At 37.4% G+C, this 22,303-nt stretch overlaps 1 protein-coding gene across 4 annotated transcripts in view; it reads left to right on the top strand.

Moving 5' to 3' along the window:
- Window positions 1-22,303, top strand: part of Rps6ka3 (ribosomal protein S6 kinase A3) — a 92,643-nt gene that overhangs the window by 5,748 nt on the left and 64,592 nt on the right. For 2 of the 4 annotated variants that reach the window (XM_090326399.1, XM_090326400.1), the window contains exons 2-3: window positions 19,698-19,791; window positions 20,759-20,795. The exons of 1 other annotated variant lie outside the window; for it this stretch is intronic. The gene's annotated coding sequence lies outside the window, so the exon portion shown is untranslated. The remainder of the gene's footprint in view (window positions 1-19,697; window positions 19,792-20,758; window positions 20,796-22,303) is intronic. One more of the 4 variants, XM_090326401.1, reaches the window with a different exon arrangement.

The raw sequence follows: 22,303 nt of genomic DNA, 5'->3' as shown, positions 1-22,303 counted from the left end.
TTTATAGAGTTGTGACAATTAAATGAAATGAATGCATATGTAAAACACTTGTACAATACATGGCTTAAGTATTTAATAATCTTACAATGAAGAACTGTCTGAGATAGTTTTACCTCTGGGATATTTTTTCAGAATCTAGCAGAGCAGTTGAAAGTTATTTCTTTGTTTGATCTGTTAATCAGTCATTGTAATACCTGAAAATGTTTGTAATGGTAAGGTAAATAGAAATCTCTTAAAGTTTTCTCATATATGTGTATATTAGTATATACATTTTTTTCTTTTCCAATAAACAATATTGTTAAGAAGGAAGAAAAACAGTATGTTCACATTTTAACATTGTATGAATTGGAAGATGTCTCACAATTTGTTGAATGTCATAGTTTAAATAGAAGTGGACTTTTCTCATTAGTGACATATAAGTAATAATATATCTTACACACATGGTGTCTTATGGTTAGTAAAATATGTTAGATTCTGCAAGCCAACCTCTTGAAGGTAATGTGTCCCTGAAGAAAAGATTAAAAGTCAATATACAACATCAATAGGTAGAATCATTTACTTTTCCTATATTAAGATTAATAAGATCTGTTTATTTCATTTTAGGGAAATGAGCTAATATAGAGCAACTCACTGTTACTGTAAATTCATTTATTCTAATTGTTTGACTATGCCATGAACAACTGGATTTTCCTGTCTAGAAATCCATTCCTTTGGACTGTTGTCTGTTAAAAGATATTGGTTCTTAAGAAACTTTAAATACTTCGTGGTATTTTCCGAACAGAGAAATCTATGACGACATAATGTTAAAAAGATATATTTGGGGGCTGGGAGCATGGCCTAGTGGCCGTGTGCTTGCTTAGCATGCGCAAAGCCCTGGGTTCTATTCCCCAGAACTACACACACAGAGAAATCCAGAAGTGGTGCTGTGCTTCAAGTGATAGAGTGCTAGCCTTGAGCAAAAAGTGTCCAAGGACAGTGCCTAGGCCCTGAGTTCAAGCCCCAGGGCTGGCAAAAAAAAATAGTGTATCTGTTGGCCAACTGTTCAGGACTTACGCCTGTAATCCTAGCTACCCAGGAGGCTAGAATCTGAGGATCAAAGCCAGCCCAGGCAGGAGACTTTTATCTCCAATTAACCACCAGAAAACCAGAATGGCAATGTGACTCCAAGTAGTAGAACACTAGCCTTGAACTGAAAAGCTCGGGGACAGCACCCAGACCCAGAGTTCAAGCCCCACAACCGACAAAAAAAGAGGTATATCTGTGCCTCAAATGTGCCTCAACTATCATTTCCCTTCTAAAAGAACAAGAGAACATGGCATGATGAAATAAGTTTGGAAAGTGGAGTTAAACAAGGTATAAATGGTGATTTTATAGCTTAATTTCTTAGAACTTTTAAAATGAGACTTCATTTCAGATGAACAGGGTCAAAGGGCAAAGGGCTTCGAATACCATGATTTTGTGAAATCTAGTAATTGTAGCCACTTGATCCAGTATTACCTGGAAATGAGCCATTATATGTAACTGACTATATCAATTCTTTTTGTTTTGCCAAGCATTTTCATTTTACTTTTGACTGAAATCTTTTTTTTTTCATTGCCAGTCCTGGGGCTTCTACTCAAGGCCTGAGCACTGTTCTTGGGCTTTCTCAAGGCTAGAATTCTACCACTTGAGCCACAGAACCACTTCCACCTTTTTCTATGTGTGTGGTACCAAGGAATCAAACCCAGAACTTTGTGCATGCTAGGCCAGCACTCTACCACTAGGCCACATTCCTGGCCCCTTGATTGAAATCTTTATGGGTTAAATTATACAAAAGCCCAGAGTTGGTGGTTCACAGTTATAATGCTAGCTACTTGGGAGGCTGAAATTAGAAGAATGAGTGTCCAGTGCCAGCCTGGGAAGAAAAGTCCACAAGACCTTCTCATAATTGAGAGCTGGATGCACTGAACACATACAATGGAAAGCTTAAAATAGCCAAGTTGCAGTCCAAGTGTGCACCCAAAAAGAAAGCAAGGCCTCATCTCCACAATAACCAGCACAGAAAACATACTGAAGGTGTGGTTCAGCAGTAGAGCACCTACCTAGCAATGAGGTGACTTGAGTCCAAACCCTAATAAAGCCAAAATTTTGTACAGTAATTTCCAGCTTAATAGTGAACTAAAAATTTATAATTTAAATAAGAGGTGTAAGAGAGACCAGTTAACCACAAAAAATGTGAGACTAGAAGTATGGCTCAAATGGAGAGCACCATTTATGAGCAGAAAAAGCTGAATGAATGAGAGCTCAAAGCCTTGAGTTCAATCACTGGTGATGGTAAAGTCAACAAATGGCCCTTATATCGACTTGCTCTCAATGTAATTTAAGCCTAATAGTCTTTGTTTAAAGTTTTCTCTCATTTTTTGCCAGTCCTGGGCAAAAAACTCAGGGCCTGAGCACTATCCCTGGGCTTTCTCAAGGCTAGAGCTCTAGCACTTGAGCCACAGCACCATTTCTGGCTTTTTGCTATATATGTGGTACCGAGGAATCAAACCCTGGTCTTGGTGCATGCTAGGCAAGCACTTTACCCCTAGGCTAACCTCCTGGCCCCATAAAATTTTCTCTTTTTTTTTTTCCAGTCCTGGGCTTAAGCTCAGGGCCTGAGCACTGTCCTTGGATTTTTCTCAAGGCTAGAGCTCTACGACTTGAGCCTCAGCACCACTTCTGGCTTTTTCTAAGTACGTGGTACCAAAGAATCGAACCTGGGTCTTCGTGCATGCTAGGCAAGTACTCTACCACTAGGCCAAACTCCCGGCCCTAAAATTTTCTCTTTTTATACACCACTTTATTCCAACAATCTGCATGCCTCCACCACTGCCCTTTCTTAAATTGATTTCATCTAATTTGTAGTTCCCAGAAAATAGATAGCCAAAGTTTAATAATATTTCAGTGCACCCACTTTGGGGACTGTTTTGGCTACATATCTTTTTTTTTTACACCAGAGCCTGGCCTGATTTTTTTTTTTAATTTCACTTTGCTTTTTACATTGGAGGTGGAATTCTGGACTTCAAGTGCTCTACCACTCAACTAAGTCTCCAGCTCTGAATTTTTACTTTAACTTAAAATAATCACCAGTGTCTGTCTGCTAATACACTAAATAGTACAATCCTAGATTATATGATTTCTATAAATTGCTGTATGTGCTTTTTTAGTTCTTTATATTTTGAAATGAATAAGCTAGTTTCTCATAAATAGATTTGATCATTTTTAAATTTTTTACTTTTAAGTGGTACCCTACAAATCACCATTCTGTTCTTTCTGCTATACTAGTTTTATAGTGGAAAGCCTCATTTAAGTTGATAACACTGAAGCACTGATGAAATTTAGCTGTCAAAAACTGCTTTAGGTAGGACTGTGTGTAATAGTACATGCCTGTGATTTCAGCCATTCCAGAGTAAGAGATCAGAAAAAAAAAACAGTTCTCTTCTAAAGACAGGTATCTTCTTACATATATTTAGTGTGAAACATTCCTCTTACTTGAGTGGGCCTGTGAAAAAACTGTGATCCTGACAGGAGCTAGAAACACTGTTCATAACAGACACAATATTTAAGTAGTCAATGAAGCTAGAAAATTTAGTAAACTCAATATACTTTCTAAATAGTGGGAGCCAAGTGGGCTTTTATAAGCTGGCCTAAGAAAGAACATTTGACATTATATGGGAAAATGCCTTGAGTTTTCTGAAAAATAACTATCTTACAAATGAGAAAATGTCTTATTTGAAGATGAAGAAAAAGGCCTAGCACCTAGACGTAACAGCACTCACACCTGCAATCCTAGTTATTAGAGTCTTAGATCTGAGATCACTTGAGCCAACTCACTGAAACAGGAAAGTCTGCGAGTCTCTCATCTCCAGTAAGCTACAAAAAAAAAAAAAGCAGAGCTGTGGCTCAAGTGATACAGCAGTAGCCTCAAGCAAAAAGAACTTAGTGACAGTGCCCAGCCCCTGAGTTCAAGCTTCAAGATATGTATCAGAGACAGAGACAGAGACAGGCCACATAGATACTACTTAACATTTCTTTTTGCAGATGCTTCTAGGTATATGCTTGAGTAAATGTGCTGTTATTTGCAGCTTATTAAAATATTACCTGTATGTAGTTGCTTCCTCTTTTCTAAAATATGTATTTGACATAGTCCTTCAAATTGCTAGAAAACAGGATATGGCTCATATGCAACACACTGATTTTATTTTTCTCGGTTATGGGGCTTGAACTCAGGGCCTGGTCACTGTCCCTGAGCTATTTTGCTCAAGACTGGTGGTGCTCTACCACTTTGAGCCACAGCACCACTTCCGTTTTTCTGCTGGTTGATTGGAGAAAATAGTCTCACACACTTTCCTGCCTGGGCTGGTTTTGAACCTTGATCCTCAGATCTCAGCCTCCTAAATAGCTAGGATTCCAGGCATGAACCACTGGTACCCTGGAACACTGATTTTTTAAAGCAATTACCTTGCTATAGTATAAGAAAAAGGAAAATAATAAAATTGTATAGTCGTTGGATTTTTCCTTTAGACTTTTAGAAACTATTAGATCAAAAAAAATCTATAATTAGATCAAAAAAGATATAATTTTACACCATAAGCTTCACCTCTGTAAATCATGCTATTCATTGGTCCTTAATATATTTGCAAAATAGAATTCCAGAACATGTCTGTTATTCCAGGAGAAAGTGTCACAGTCATCAGGAAACATTCCCCTTATGTCCCTTTCCCCCAGTCCCTGGGAACCATTCATCTATCTTCTACTTCTATTCTTGCCTATTGTGAACATTTCATATTAATGGAATCCTACGATATGTGGCTTTTGTATCTCGTGTCTGTTGCCATGATATTTTTAAGGTTTATTCATGTTATAACATGTGTCAATGCTTCATTGTGTTGTAGTTGATATTCCATTGTACAGGCATGCCACATTTTGTTTATCCATTCATCAGTTGAATTTGAGTTGTTTCTGCTTTTGGCTACTATGAATAATGCTACTTTGAACATTTGAGTATAAGCTTTTCAGGGCACATGAGTTTTCAGTTCTCTGGTTAATATACCTAGGAAAGAAGTTGCTGAGTTATGTGTTCAAGTCTATATTTAATATTTTGAGGAACTGCCAAACTTTTCTAACTCACCTGTCCTATTTTACATTCCTATCAGCAATGTATAAGAGTTCTAGTTTTCTACATCCTCTCCAACATGTGTTACTGTCTTTATTTTTACATGTAACCGTCATAGCAGGTATGAAGTGGTAGCTCATTGATTTAATTTGTGTTTTACTAACGACCAATGATATTCAGGATCTTTACATGTGCTTATTGTCCTACAAGATTTAAATCTTGTGCTTATTTTGTACCTGATTTGTGAACTTAAATGGAGTTTTTCTCTGATAATGGTATTAGAAGTTATTTATAGTATATGTATATTCTCAGAAAGCTTGATTTTAATGTGTATTTTTGACATACTTCTTTTATTTATAGATATAATTTAAAAAAGACTTTTTCTAGGTTCTTAGAGCCCTAAGTTCTATGAAAATATCCTACCCAGAAAGTATCTGAACCAAAGAGGCTTCCTAAAGAACTTATAAAAAGTTACAGTGATATAGTTTCCTCAGTTTTATTACTACTCTTTAGTTTCTTATTTAAAGCAAAGTACAGGAATTCATTGAAAGTTAAAATATCAAAAATCTCTGAAATTAAATGTAAATCAACATGTAAATGAATTATCTTAAAAATTATCTTAAAGGGAGATTATATAGGCATTTTGTTTGAAGAAGTAAAAGTACAAATAGAATTCTATTTGTCTCCTTTCCTTCAAATTGTTTTTTTGCTATTGGTAGAACTCACGAGGAATAACTCATAATCGATGTTTATATAAGAGAATTGCTTAAAGAGAAATATGCCATTGGCAAGTAAAAATAAGATTTGTTAGTGCCACTGTGGCTTCAAGTAGAGCACTAGCCTTGAGTGAGAAATCTCTGGGATAGCTCTCAGGCCCTGGGTTCAAGCCCCATGACTTATAAAAAATAAAATAAATCTTGCCAGCTGCTGGTGGCTCACACCTATAATCCTAGCTATTCAGGAGGCTGAGATCTGAGGATCGCAGTTCAAAGTCAGCCCAGGCAGAAAAGTTCCTGTGAGACTCTTATCTCCAATAAACCATTCAAAAACCAAAGGTGGCACTGTGACTCAAGTAATAGAACACTAACCTTGAGCACAAAGAGGCTCAAGGGCAACTCCCAGACCTTGATTTCAAGCCCCACAATGACCAAAAAATTGTTTCCAGCTACACCTATAGTCCTACCTAGAGATCTGAAGATCATGTTCAAAGCAAGCCATGCAGAGCTTAACCATCAAAAAGCTGGAGACGGAGCTGTGACTCCAAGTAGTAGAGTACTAATCTTGAGCATAAAAGCTAAAGGAAAGCACCCAGGCCTTGACTTGAAACCAGAGACCAGGACAGAAAAAGAACTAATAAATTTGTTTTAGATGACATTTTTTCCTCCTAATCCTTCTGAGTAGGTTTAATAGAGTACTAGATGATAATGAGTTAAATAGAAATCTTTTCCTGTCTAAAAGTACCAGCTTGTCTAGACAGCTGAATAGCATTAAGCAAGCTAAATTAGGAATAATGTAAACAGATGTAATTGAATGTTTAGGAGAAAATTATGATCTATAATGTAAGTTTTCTGTAGTTCATTTTAAATCATAATGTGGAAACACATAAATGTCATTTTCAATTTAAAAGTCACTTGGAGAAGCTGGACACTGGTGGCTCACACCTGTAATCCTACTTACTCAGGATTCTGAGATCTGAGGATCACAGTTTGAAGCCAGCCCAGGCAGGAGAATTTGTGAGACTATCTCCCATTAAGCACTGAAAAAGCTACATGTGGAGCAGTAGTAGAATGGCCAGCCTTCAGCCCAAATGCTCAGGGATGGCACCTAGGACCTGAGTTCATGCATGCTCCATGACTGACAGAAAAAAATCTCTTGGAGAAGTCTTCAGGTCTGAAGAACCCAGGTTCTTCTAGGTCCTCACAACTAAATGCCCTAGACATAGCATGATAAATGAGCACAGAAATACTGTAAAAGTCGGAGAAAAGCAGACTGTCTGTGGAAATTGAGACTCAAGAAAGAATACAAGTACAGTTCCCTAGATTTTCCTATTGCCTCCCATAAATTGCAGATAGGGTGCTATGAAGTATCAGCTCACACACAAAGAACTCTCCCAAACAACCTATCTCTTTACCCAAACAACTAATAACGGTAGCTAAATGAGACTAAATCTGTTCTGATGATACTTACCGTACCCTAGCAAAACACAGAAAAACCTCATTGCACTCCATTTAATAAGTCAGTGGTCTGACTCCCTAATCCAGTGGTGTTGACTCAGGACAAGTGTCAGTTACTCATTCTCTGCCTGGCAAAGGCATACACTACTTGGGTTCTCCCTGCTGAGTGATTTTGACAAAATGGCAATTTTCTCCTCAATATTCTATTTCCTATAGAAGGAGTTTGTGCTCTCCTAAGGGTACTGTCAGCAGAGTCCAGTAGCAAGTTGAGCCTCCACCCCAATTGCCAAAGTAACAAGACTCAGTGGTGACAGGAGACAGGGCTAGTCTCCAGTAAACCTCTATACTCAAACTAAATCTCCATACTCACCTAACCAGCGTCACCAAAGCTGAACAAGATAGTGAAGGTAGAGTACTAAACACTGCTTCCCAGCCCCATCCATCAACTGATGTGGGACCAGTTGGAAGTCTGTCTTCTCAATTCTTTTTGTGTTAGTTCTCCACAGATGTAGCTCAGCAGTAAGAGTGCCTGCCTAGCACAAGGATCTGAGTTCAAGCCCCCAAAGTGTCAGGTATTTTTTTTATAAAGAACACCTTGAGGGAGCTAAGCTTTTAATTTTGTAGTGCAACAACAAAGAACTATGAGTCAGCTGTCATCTTTTTTCTTCCCTTTTGTCAGTGGGGCCCAGCCAGAAACTGTACTTAATACCCTCCTCAGAGGTAATAAGGTGATACAGGTTGGTGCTCCACTCAAGAGTAGAGATGAACCTCCATCGTCCATCCTCCAACAAAATATTTGAGTCATTGCTCTATTTTTTTTTTGTGGGTCATGGGACTTGAACTCAGCCTGGGCGCTCTCTCTGAGCTTTTCAGCTCAAGGCTACCGCCCTATCCTTGAGCCAAGCCCAAATTCCCATTTTCTAGAGGTTAAAAGTCTCAGGTTAAAAGTGCCCAGGCTGGCTTTGAACCTTGATCCTCAGATCTCAGCCTCCTGAGTAGCTAGGATTACAGGTGTGAGCCACCACTCCCAGCTCATTGCTCTACTTTTGTCTGAGTGGTCTTGATGAAACCCAAAGAGAAGCTATACAAAAGCACTCACCTTACCCTTATACTGTACCTCAACAGTGTATCTACCAAAAAGCAGATTAGGTCAGATGCCAATGGTTCACACCAGTAATCTTAGCTACTCAGGAGGCTAAGATCTGAGGATTGTGGTTTCAAAGCTATCCCAGGCAGCAAAGTCTGAGACTCCTACCTCCAGCTAACATACAAAAACGTAGAAATGGAACTATGGCTGAGGCAGTAGAGTGCTAGGTTTGACAAAAAAAAAGCCCAGGTCTGGAGTTCAAGCTCAGCATTAGTACACACACACACACACACACACACACACACACACACACACAGGATTAAATAAAATCTAGCCAAAGCATTTATTAGACTCTCAAAAATCACCTATACTCTAAGAGCCAGAAAAATAACAATAAATTAGAAAGTATATCCACAGACACCAATATTGTGATGATTCATGTGTTGGAAATACCTAACCAGGATTTTAAAGCAGCAATCGTAGAAATTAGTGAACATTCATAAACACACTTAAATGAAGTTTTTGTCTCAGAAAATAAATGAAGAGGGGTAGATATGGTATCTCATGTCTGTAATCCTACCTATCCAGGAGGTTGAGATCAGTGTGATTAAGGTTCAAGAACATCAAGCTCAAAAATGTTTTCGAGGCTGGGAGTTTGGCCTAGTGGTAGAGTGCTTGTCTAGCATATACAAAGGCCTGAGTTTGATGCTTTGGTACCATATATATAGGAAAAAAGCCGAAAGTGGTGCTGAGGTTCAAGTGGTAGAGCTCTAGCCTTGAGAAAGTCCAAGGACAGTGCTTAGGCTCTGAGCTGAAGCCCAGGACTGGCAAAAAAAAGTCCAAGGACAGTGCTCAGGCCCTGAGTTCAAGCCCCACAAATGGCAAAAAAAAGACAAAGTTTTCAAGGGTCCATCTAAACCAATTTTTCTTTGCCAGTCCTATGGCTTGAACTCAGGTCCTGGGCACTATTCTTGGACACTTGATTGCTTAAGAATAACACTCTGCCACTTGAGCAGGTCCACTTCCAGCTTTTTCTGACTATGTGGTACCAAGGAATCGAACCCAGAGCTTCATGCATGCTAGGCAGCACTCTACCACTAGGCTACATGCCCAAACCCCTAAACCAATCTTTTAAAGTGGGTGTGGTTCTATTTCCCTATCATCCCATTAATAGTATGCCATGCTTACCCTGGCAAAAAGAAACACTCTATTCAAAAAAATAACAAGGACAGAAAGGGCTAGAGGGATGATTCAAGTGGTAGAGTGCCTGCTTAGCAAGCATGAGACCCTGATTTCAGACTCTGTAACTGCCAAAATTTAAATACAAGGTACAAAGAACTAAATGGAAATTTTAAAACTGAGAAATGCAATAACAAGATGACTATGATGAGCTCAGTGAAAAAAATGGACATGATTAGAAAGAAATTGTAATATTGAAGATGAAACAATAGAAATTGCACAATGTGAACATTGGCCTAAGAGACATCAAAAATTTCTTGTCATCTAATTCCCAGAAAGAAGAAAATGGACCAACACAAATTTAAGGGCTGAAAGATCTTCAAATGTGATAAAAGGCACAACCCTAACCTCAAACAAGATAAGCTAAAGTTACCTACTCCTAGATTCAAAACCAAACCTGTAGAATTAAGTTTTTGTTTAATGGATACTTCAGTTGTTTAGAAATATTAGTTGCATAATAATGTGAATACACTGAACTGTACACTCAAAATTAGACTTCATCAAGGTTGTAACATTTCTCTCTGAATAAAGCTCTTTGAAGAGGATGAAAAGATAATTACTAATTGAGTATGTTTAAAAACTGTATCTGAGAGCTGGGTGCAGTGGCTCATGCCTTTAATCCTAGCTACTCAGGAGATTGAGATCTTAGGATCATGGTTGGAAGCCAGCCCTAGCACTGAGAACTGTGAGGCTCTTATCTCTAATTAACCACTAGAAAACAGGAAGTGGTGCTGTGACTCAAGGGGTAGGTAGGGTGGTAGCCTTGAGCAGAAGAGCTCAGGGACAACACCCAGGCCCAGGGATAGGGCCATAGCCTTGAGTTGAAGATTTCAGTGCCCAGGCCGAGTTCAAACCCTACAACCAACCAAAAAAAAAAGCTATATCTGAGGTATTTGTAAGAACTCAAAACTCAACAGGAGAGCTGGGAATTTGGCCTAGTGGTAGAGTGCTTGCCTAGCATGCACAAAGACCCAGGTTTGATTCCCCCTAGAAAAAGCCAGAGGTGGTAGTGTGGCCCAGTGGTAGAGCTCTAGCCTTGAAAAAGCCCAAGGACACTGGTCAGGCCCTGAGTTCAAGCCCTAAGACTGGCAAAAAAACTGAACAGGAGCAAAAACAGACAATAGAAAATGGACAGAAGGGATAAACATATTTCAAAAAAGAATAGATCGCAAATAGTAGCAACAGTAGTTTTTTTAAACAAAAATAAATATTTAACATAACCTAATACTTTCTATTATCTTTTATTTAGAAATGACCAGTTATAGGAAGTTGCAAAAATAAGAGAAGTCTCACATACACTTAGCTTAGTTTGTCTCCATTATAACATCTTATATAACTTCCTATCAAAACCCAAGAATTGATACTGGTGTGAGGCACAGAAATTATTCAGATTTCCCTAGTTTTACAGGGACATGTTTGTGTATGTGTGTTCTGTATAAGTTTCTTATCACATTTGTAAGTCTCAGTATCTATCACCACAGCAAAACAGTGTATCAAGACCAGGATTCCTCGTGTTACCCTGTTATGACTTCAGTTTCTTCTTAATATCTGGTAACTACATATTTATTCATTTCTGCAATTCTATCTTGTCAAGAATGTGTCCTTAATATTAAAATGTCATCTCAATCCAGTAAGCCAGCATTATGATTGATGGGATCATACAGACACATTAAATATGCCTGCTATTTTCAGTTCTACTTATGTATTCTAGAAGACCTTGCTAATGTAATTAGTCAAAAAAAGTATCCAAAAAAGAATAAAAGATAACTTTATAGATATAACCATCTATTCAGATAATCTGAAGGAGCCTACTAAAAAAAGATTTGCTAAAACAAAGGTTAATCAACAAATGATACTAAACTAAATATATTCCAAAATCAATAAAGTAGCTTTTACTAAGTTGCATTGAAGAATATTTTGAAACAAAATGAGAGAAGTCCATGGTTTAATGTAATTTAGAGTTTGAGGTTTTTGGTTTTGTTTTGTTTTTTAAGAATTCAAAGTAACTTTCCTTGTATCTTGAATGAATGCTCTCAGACTTAAAATTCTTAAATTTTCCTTAGTTTTCTGTAAATGGTTTATTGTTTACATGAACAGCTATTACTAACAGTTTTTAGTAAAGTAGTGTTAGTGTTAGGCGTAATAAATATGCAGGTAGAATTAATCACGGAACAGTAATTAGAAAGTACATTTATTTGTGGATATCTTTTCAGAACTAAGTAAGTCTTGGCTTTGCTGTCAGATTTTGTTTATTCCAACATGGAACCAGAGCTTCATACTTACTAGGGAAGGGCTCTATCATTTGAGTTATTTTCTTTTTTGAGATGAGGTCTTCTAACCTTGCCCAGACTGGCCTGGAAGTCATAATCTGCAGGTCGTTGGAATTACAGTCATGCACTAGCTTGCTCTGCTCTTTTTTTTTATTGTAATTAGTAAAAGGGTTACATGATATTTGCCAGATAGAAGGTGCATTAATTCACATACATTGATACCCTTTCACATGTCTTGGTACCCATTACCCTCCCCCCCACACCCCCACCCGTCTTGGTTTTCCCCCCTTCCCTATCAAATTTCAAATAACCAAATACAAATAAATTCAATATATCAGATAACAAAGTGAGATACTATAACAATATGAGATAACCAAGGGACAGCAAAGGAGATGAGAGACAACATAGTACATTAAGGACAACAATCATTCGTTATATGGCTTTTGTTTCAATATCCTGGAGGTCCTTTCAATTAGCTTCATACTATATGGCCTTATGTATCAAGATTTTGCTCTATTGCAGATCTCTGCTAGTAGAGCCCAAGGTTTCTACTGATTATGACGAATGAGGGAAACCATTGAGCCTAAGTTCCTTTGAGTCTGGCTTACTTCACTTAATATGATTTTCTTGCTCTGCTCTTAAGAGTGATTTTCAGATTGTTTCTTAGTAAATTCCCTCAAATTCACTTGAAACCTGTATTTCAAGATATAGTTCATAGTACACAGTTATAAACTCTGTTATATGTCAAGTTTCAAGACCTGGCTTTGCCCATTGTTATAGGTATAACTTTGGACAAGAGACATTACAGTTTTGTTTTCCATAAGATTTGGATACTAAATGTGTTGGAAGTTGTGGTGAGTGCCGGGCTAAACCAGATGTTAGTTGCTATGTATCAACTCACCTTTCTTTCTGTTTATATTTGGGGGGGCGTGGGCACTGTCCCTGGGTTAGCATTCTACCACTTTGAGCCACACTGCCACTTCCTGTTTTCTGGTGGTTCATTGGAGATAAGATTCTTGGGGATTTTCATGCCCAGGCTGGCTTTGAACCTTGATCCTCAGATCTCAACTTCTTTTTTTTTTTTTTTTGCCAGTCCTGGGCTTGAGCTCAGGGCCTGAGCACTGTCCTTGGACTTTCTCAAGGCTAGAGCTCTACCACTTGAGCCTCAGCACCACTTCCGGCTTTTTTCTATGTATGTGGTACCAAGGAATCGAACCCGGGTCTTCGTGCATGCTAGGCAAGCACTTTAACCACTAGGCCAAACTCCCGGCCCAGATCTCAACTTCTTAAGTAGCTAAAATAACATATATGAGCCACCAGAGCCCAGCTCTTTCTATTTATCTTGCCAGGGGAAATGACAAATACTACTATTTTGTATTAAGAGGTAATTCTAGTGACTCAGGAGGCTGAGATCCCAGTTCAAAGCCATCTCAGACAAGAAAAACCCTGAGACTTTTTTTTTGCCAGTCCTGGGCTTAAGCTCAGGGTCTGAGCACTGTCCTTGGACTTTCTCAAGGCTAGAGCCCTACCACTTGAGCCTCAGCACCACTTCTGGCTTTTTTCTATGTATGTGGTACCAAGGAATCGAACCCGGGTCTTCGTGCATGCTAGGCAAGGAGTCTACCACTAGGCCAAACTCCCGGCCCGGATCCTGAGACTCTTATCTCCAATAATCTACTTAGAAGGCGAAAGTGGAGCTGTCATTCAAATTGTAGAGCACTCTCCTTGAGCAAAAAAATCTCAGAGCCTAGGATTATATCACGCACACACACACACGATAGGGTTTAAAGAGGCAGGAAATCAGTTTTTAAGAAGTTGGAAATGTACAAGTTGTCTATATTAGTAAAATAAGAATACTATAAGATTGGATAATAGACACTATAAATGTGAATTTGATTCTTTAATCTGCACAGAAAAATAATACTATTTTTCTTTTTGGGACTTTGACATTTTTTGTTGGTTACATAGGAACTAATACTTTACAGATGATTATAGAGAAAGCTGTTTTGAATGCAAGTAAAAGAGAAAGAGGTAAAAAATAAAAACTGCATTATGTACAAAATCTTAATTTTCTCAGGTACAGAAACCACACAGATTCTTAAATAATCTTACACTAAAACTTTAATCCTTTAAGTCAAAGGATTATAACATTTTTTCAAGTAGAGCTCTTAGCCACATGTTTTATGGCCAAGAAGCAACAGCTCAGAAAGGCTTAGGGCATAATTTCAAATCCATGCTGACCAACAATCTATAGAATTGTCCTGAATTGTAGTAAATATCAGAAAAAATGATGCTTTAAAGTCATGCTAGTTTATAGAAATTTAGTGCAAAGCATGTTCAATTTTTATCACATACTCAGTTTAACTGGTTTCATGCTTTTCTTTGATTTTTATTGTCCTATTGAGAATGAATATACTTATAAGAAATATTTGTAAGAGATTATATAATTTGAAATATTACATCCAACCAGTGATATGTTAGGAAAATGAACCTTAAGCTTATTAGAGTAGTATATTTACAAATGTACGCTTTTAGAACATGATGTATTAAAGAAGTCTAGTTTTCTCTGCTTTTTTTTTGCCAGTCCTGGGCTTGAGCTCAGGGCCTGAGCACTGTCCTTGGACTTTCTCAAGACTAGAGCTCTACCACTTGAGCCTCAGCACCACTTCTGGCTTTTTTTTCTATATGTGGTACCGAGGAATCAAACCCGGGTCTTCATGCATGCTAGGCAAGCACTTTAACCACTAGGCCAAACTCCCGGCCTTCTCTGCTTTTTATTACAAAATTTTCTTTTATGAATAGAGTCATGAGCAGAGCTATGCCTGCACATTAGTTCTAACACTAAAAAGACATGCTCTCCTGGTAGATACAGATAGTAGAGTCTTTGGATTTAGACTTGGGCTTAGTTATTTTTTTAACAAACTAGCTCTGGTGTCTTGGACAAATTATTAACTTTTAACCTTTTATAATTATTAGTATTTCCTTGTGTCAGTAGTTAAGAGAATATTAATTTACAAGTGCTTTATTTTCTTCTGTTTTTGTCATGATCAGAAAGTATGTTTGATTTTTGCTTTTAAGAGATAGTGCAGGCACCAGTGGCTTACACCTGTAATCCTAGCTATTCAGGTGGCTGAGATCTGAGGATCACTGTTCAAAGGCAGCCTGGGCAAGAAAGTCCATGAGACTCATCTCCAGTTAATCAGAAAAACAGAAGTGGTACTGTGGCTCAAAAGCGGTAAAGCTTGAGGTGAAGACCTCAGAGACAGCACCCGGGCCCAGAGTTCAAGCCCCATAAACTACAGGAAAAAAATGTTTAGATAAAATGAACTCCAGGAAATGGAAACAAGAAGGTTTTTTTCTTTGTAAATTTATCTCCTTGAGGAAGGTAAAGGGAACAAAGATATGAAGGGACAAAGAGTGAACAAATGCAACAGTGGTACTCAACTAGATACTATGTTGAAACTAAACCATACAACTTGTGAGTGGGAGCAGGAAGGAGAAATTAGGAGGCGTGAAGGAGAAATTAGGAGGGCGGGAAGGTGACATGTCAAACAAGAAATGTATTCATGCTGAGCACCAGTGGCTCATGCTTGTAATCCTGGCTACCCAGGAGGTGGAGATCTGAAGATCATGGTTCAAAGCCAGCCCAGGCAGAAAAGTCCCAGTAAGACTCATATCCATTTAACCACTCAAAAACTGGGGGTGTGACTCCTAGTGGTAGAGTGCTAGCCTTGAGTGAAAGAGCTCAGAGACAGCATCCAGGCCCTAAGGTCAAGCCCAACAGCCAACAATAACAGAAAAAGAAATGTCCTCATTCCCTGACATATTTAACTAAAACTCTTCTGTAATAACAAATAATAACTTTAAAAACAACCGCTTTTAAAATAACAATAAAAACTTAAAAAGAATTTAGGTATACTTCATGGCCTATCACATAATTCTTTTTTGTAAAGAGCTCAAAGGTTTTTTTTTGCCAGTCCTGGGCTTGAGCTCAGGGCCTGAGCACTGTCCTTGGACTTTCTCAAGGCTAGAGCTCTACCACTTGAGCCTCAGCACCACTTCCAGCTTTTTTCTATGTATGTGGTACCGAGGAATCGAACCTGGGTCTTCGTGCATGCTAGGCAAGCACTCTACCACTAGGCCAAACTACTGGCCCCCTCAAAGTATTTTTAAGTTCAGTATTTACCTATTCTAATATAAAATATTCCAAGTGATATGCCCTTATTTGTTCATTATGTTAGTTGATACTGCTGTGCTGAAACTTTCACATCTATTTGTTTCCATTTATTTCATGTTATCGTCCTAGAGCATCTGCTTTTATGTTTGAGATTTGTTTAGTTTGTGGCTAAATATTTAATACTATTATATATATATATATAAACATTTACTACTTTTCATGACTTTCATGTTTAGAAAATAAAACATGCTAATTGTACATGATACAGATAAGAGTTACATAAAAGTTAAACATCTGCACTTTTACTCTGAAGTATTATTTTTAGAATTGTATGTAATTAAGTGTTGGGGGTTTACGCCGAGTGCAGTAGCTCACACCTATAATCCTAGCTACTCAGGAAACTGAGATCTGAGAATCGCAGTTCAAAGCCAGCCCAGGCACTAAAAACCATGAGACTCTTATCTCCAATTAACTACTAGAAAACGAAAGTGGAGCTGTGATCTCCAGTTAACTACTAGAAAACTGAAAGTGGAGCTGTGGCTCAAGGGCTAGGGCCTTGAGCTGAAGAGCTCAGGAGTTTAGATTTGATTTGGGTTTAAATGTAGGCTCTACTTACTAGTGTTAAACAAGATATTAGACGTTTTTCATATATTCAGCAGATATTAACTGAGCACCTACTTTTGCCAGGCATTTTAGTGGAAATTATACTACTTAAAAATAGTGATCTATCTATCTTGGCTTAGTTTTCACTGTTTTCAGTTTGGGGCTAATACATCATAAAATAAGCATCAAAGATCATTAATAGTGCTTAGAGTTTGCCTGGTAGCAAAATGACAGCAATTGTTATTACTGTGTATATTCAATACTAATTATTTCTTCAGTCCAAATAAAGCAGGCTTTTGATTAGATTAATGTTTTATTTTATGTTGGGGCATTAATGTTAAAAATATTTGCTTTTGTAAAAATTAGTATATATTGTACAAAATGATCTTCATACTTGGCATATGCTAGTACTGTGGCTTAACTTAGGGTCTGGGTGCTGTCCCTGAGACTTTTTTTGTTCATGGTTAATGCTCTACTACTTGAGCCACAGCTCTGCTTTTAGATTTTTGCTGAGTAATTCAGAGAAAAGAGTCACTGGACTTTCCTTCCCAGGCGAGCTTCTAACTATGATCCCTGGATATCTACCTCCTCAGTCGTTAGGATTGCAAGAGTGAAACACCAGCATGTGGCTAGGGTTTCATACTTTGTTTACCCCTTTGATTTTCTTGTTTTATTTTGGGGTGTTTTTTTTTGGCAGTACTGATGTTTGAACTCAGTGCCTTGTGCTTCCTAAGTAAGCACTTGAGTCATTCCCCAGCCTTTTTGAGCTAAGCAGAAATGTTTGTTTCTCTGATAGGGTGTCTCACTTTTGCCTGAGCTGGTTTCAGATAAAGTCCTCCTATGTATACCTCTCATAGTGAGGTATAATCTCTGGAAGTGAGGCTTGTCTGGAGTCCACAGCTCAATTTATTTTGTTGGTTCCTGGCTGGCATTCTGTCATACTTAAGCCACATCTTCAAGTTTTTGCTGATTAATTGGAAGTGAAGTCTTGAGGGCTTCCCCCTACCCCCACTCCCATGTGCCCCACTTACCCCCAGCTTTCTTCAAACAGCAATCCTCTAGATCTCAGCCTCCTATGTAGTTAGGATTATAGGGTTGAGACATCAGTGCCTGTCACTGTATTACGTCTTACGGTTTTAAACAATGTTTCTCTTTTAATTCTTAGAAAATATAAGCCAACTTTTAAAATTTTGATTGTGAACTATTTTAAATACATACCAGAGTAGTGAGAATAGTATGAGTCACCATATCTCCATAACCAGAGTTAAGGATTATCGATTCATGATCAATCATTTCATTCTTGCTTCATCCAACATACTTTCCATTCCTAGCTCCAGTGGATTATTTCTAAGCTAATCCTATATATATTATATTTATTTATTTATGTTTTGTTTTATTTTTTTGGTCAGTCATGTGGCTTGAACTCTGGATCTAGGCACTGTCCCTGAGCTCTTCAGCTCAAGGCTAACCTCTACCACTTTGAGCTACAGTGCCACTTCCATAAATTAGACACTTTAAACTTCTGTTTTATGGTACTGGAGTTTGAACTCAGGACCTTACACTTCTTACTACTTGAACCACACCCCTTAGCCCTTTTTTAATTTTTTAAGCTATTTTTCAGATAAGGTCTCATGCTTTTGCCCAAGGCCAGCTTTCAGACTATGATCCCCTTCTGCCTTCTGTAAAGCTGAGATTGCAGACACATGACCCCACACCGGGCTTGTTTTGTTTTAAACGTAGTCTCACTAACTTTTTTGATTGAGCTAGCTTTTAATCATGTTCCTCAAATTTCTTTCTTTTTTTTAATTTTACCAGTACAGGGGCTTGATCTCAGGGCCCGGGCTTTTTCCTTGGGCTTTTTCAAAGCTAGAGCTCTAGTACTTGAGCCACAGCACTACTTCCCGCTTTTTCTGTGTATGTGGTACCAAGGAATTGAGCCCAGGGCTGCATGCATGCTAGGTAAGCACTCTACCACTAAGCCTCGCTCCCAGCCCATGTTCCTCAAATTTCTGCCTCCCAAGTAGCTAGGATTGCAGGTGTGACCCACTGCATTCCCATTAAACTTTACACTTCTTGCATTATTATTTTTAGAAGGATTTCTGTCATTTTATGTATTCTTTCCTTGTGGACTATTTTCTTCTGCCATTTGAACTGTTCTCTTTGAGGGGATAGTGAGATATAGAAGAATTATGGTGCTGGAAAGACCTGGGTTTGAATCCTGCTTCTGCCATTCACTGATTAATTTTGCTTAGACATCATTTCCCCTACTGTAAAGGGGAAATAATTATGCTATGTCATGCTCTTAGGATTGAATGTGATGTCTGTACAAAATACCATTATCAGCCATTTATTATTCAATCTAGTGATTCAAACTGTAATATCTATTTTTGATTACTGTATGGTTTTCAAAATCTGTTAGATAATTACTAAAACTAACCATTGCTAAAAATCCTTTTAAGAAAAATGGAGAATTTGGAATCTTTCCTTCTCCCACAACCTTTTGTTCTAAGCCTTGATTAATTTAGCCTGAAGTTACAAACTTTAACTTTCTCAAGTGCTTTTTCTTTTATGTTGTTTTTGTACTTGTATCAATTATTCTTCATTATTTACTAGTTTTCTTTTAGTGGGATTGATTCTTTTATTCAGTTATTTCTAGATGTTAAGTTGATGTCAGTATGCTCCCCTAGATCTTTCCTACTTCAATATTCTTGACCTCTTTTTTGATTCTGTTTTGATGGTCTAGGTTGAACAATTTCTTTTTAAAATGATACTACCAGGATGGTGACATTTTGTAAGACTTTGCAGATCTAAGAATAATCTTCTGTGACTTGTACATGAAAACATAGGATGAGGTATAAAATTCTTGGATCTTAACTTTTCCCTTTTGACTTTCTGTAGGTCACTGCTTCGTTGTCTTCTGACATTTTATTGTCACAGAGGAGAAATCTGAGATCAATCTGATTTTAGTTGCTTTGAAATAACCTATTTTTTTCTGCTTGTATGCTTGTAGGATTATATCTTTATCCTTGAAATTTAAAAACATTTGCCAGGACATGTCTTGGTGTTGATGATCTCTGTTGAACCTTCTCACTCTGCAGTCTCAGGTATTTTTTTTCAGAACTGGAAAGTTTTCTTATGCTTTTGATTAATTAAACTGCTCTGTTTCTTTTTCTTTAGGAACATTTGTTATTCATAGATTATTTCTTTGTCTGTCTTCCATAGTTTTAAATCTTTTCTTTCCTTTTTTCATTTACTCAAGTTTGTCCTCTGTGGCATGAATTGTTTTCTGCAGTGTTTGTTCTAATACTTGCTATTTGCAATACAGACTTAATTTTGGCTACTGTGTTTTCATTTCTTTATTCTTGCCTCAACATACCTTGTTTCATAAGCAAAATTCCCCTTAGAGGTACACTTCAAAAAACACGAGGTGGGTTCAGACCTAAAACTTATTTTCTGAGGCCACAACTGCAGGACCAGAAAAAAAATGAAAGCTTCAGAAAGGGTCCGCATAAACTTAAAAATATAGATATATAACCAGAGGTCATTCCTACCCTTTTCTAGAAAATAGAACAGTTTGGGGTGCTAACAGGTCTTTAGTAGCTAGAAAGTTATCACAGCAGGCATAGGGCACTGTGACTAAAATAAGCTGATTTTTCCAATTACAATTGGCAGTTTTTCTCTTTATAAAAATAATACATAAGAAATGCATATATTTTGAAAAGACAGTACAAAGAAGAAAACCCTATGGCCCAGGTAAATACTAATAAGGTTTTATATGTTTTACCACTTACATGCACCCATGTTGGGAGGGAGGGTGCAAAATTGGGGTCCTACTTACCGTTTAATATCCTTTATAATTTGATATATTGCAAGCATATTTTTGCATCATTAATTTTTTGTTGAGGCCCTAATTTTAACCATTGCATAGTATCCTACATATGAATAGATGTATATGATTTATTTAACCAGTCCCCTGTTGGTCATTTAGATTGTTTTCTATTTTTCAGTATAATGAGTATGATGAATATCACTGTACATAAGTCTTTATGCACATCTCTGATATTTCCTTAGGATAAATGAGGAGCTGATTCTTAACCCTGTCACATTGGTAAGGATTATATACATTCCTTATTAAGAATATAAAATGCTTGTTTCTTATTGTTTCAATGTGATTGCATAGAAGATTCTTTGGATATACAAAGTGCAATGGTATTTTAACCAGAGTTGGAAAGAGGTCTCTGGTACCTCATTCTCAGCACCTTCATGTTGGAACTCCTGTTGGCATATGCTTTAGGCAGAAAAGCCACTGCTGATGTCAGGGAGTTTGGAAGGCAGATACACTTGTGGAAACTTGAAGATCTTATTCAAAAGTGTGGTCCCTGTTTATTCCTACAATGTGGGTCTCCATAGCAACACACTATGGTTCTGAACCCTTTCCTTTCCTTTTCCCTTCCTATTATTGCAGACTTATTCTCTTTGAGGAATCTTTTTTCTCCCTATGTTCCTATGAACAGTTTATTTCTAGGTAAGAGTATGTCAGTAGTTAGTATGTTCTACAAAGATAAAGGTCAAATTGTATCAACCACAGATAATTTCTAAGTCCTACTATATTTGTACATGATGATCTTTCTAGAATAAAAGTCAAGAGTCTGTGACTGTGCATTGTAACATGGCATTACAACAAAGTGTCAGTGATAAGGTTGCTTAAAAAGAAAGTTTATTAATTATGAAAATATTCTTAAACATGTCCCTATTTCCCTTAAAATACTTGGAAATTCTCTTGAGGTTCTGAAAGCCTCAGTTCCTAGTAACTGATTACATTGTTCTACTCTAAACCTGAAAGATGATCCTAGTGATAATTTTATGCAAAATTGAAAGTTGTTTTGAAAACAGTTTCTGCTGAAACTGAGTGAACAGTCTTTTTTATATTTGTTCTGATGACCATATTGTAGATTATTCTGATTTGTAACTTTATATATTTCAAACTAACAAAGCATGATTAGTATCTCTTAACCTTTTTCATTATCTCACATATTCGCATATGTGCAATCTGCCAGACTCCACAGTGTTTTTGGCTGGCATGCATTATGGTGGGATGAGAGAGGATAAATACATTTGTCTTGCCTTTATACTATTTTTTGTCCATACTCATTCTTTAGCCACATGTGTTGCAGGAAATTTTCTGCAAAAAGTTGTGAGACAAGCATCTCTCCTATACTTATTTTTATTGTGGTACATCTTTAGAATTTATCTGAAGAAACATAAATATCACATGGTCAAATCGAGACAAAAGAAAAGTAGCATTTTTCCGAAGATTTAGGGTCTCTTGGCAAATATCTCTAATTACAACATCCCTGTGTGGTAGGCATTTTGTACATCTCATGAATAGAGAAACTGAGGCTCAGAATTTTAACTAACTTAAATGATGATCATGTAAATATGCCAGTAAATGATAAAATACTGGTTCAGACTTAGTCCAGTCCAGTTTCAGAACACGTGTTTTTCTATTTGTTTCTAAAAATAAGAGAAATATGTTTTGTTGTTTAATAAGTCCTACTCATTGAACTTAGGGGACTAGAAAAGTACAGTATTGACTTGGACATGATCCATTTAACC

This window comes from Megascapheus bottae, chromosome X (assembly GCF_031878675.1).
Source record: "Megascapheus bottae isolate mThoBot1 chromosome X, mThoBot2.hap1, whole genome shotgun sequence".
NCBI classification, from domain to species: Eukaryota; Metazoa; Chordata; class Mammalia; order Rodentia; family Geomyidae; genus Megascapheus; species Megascapheus bottae.
Note: the sequence above shows the minus strand (reverse complement) of the source record. Positions and strands in the feature narration are given on the sequence as shown.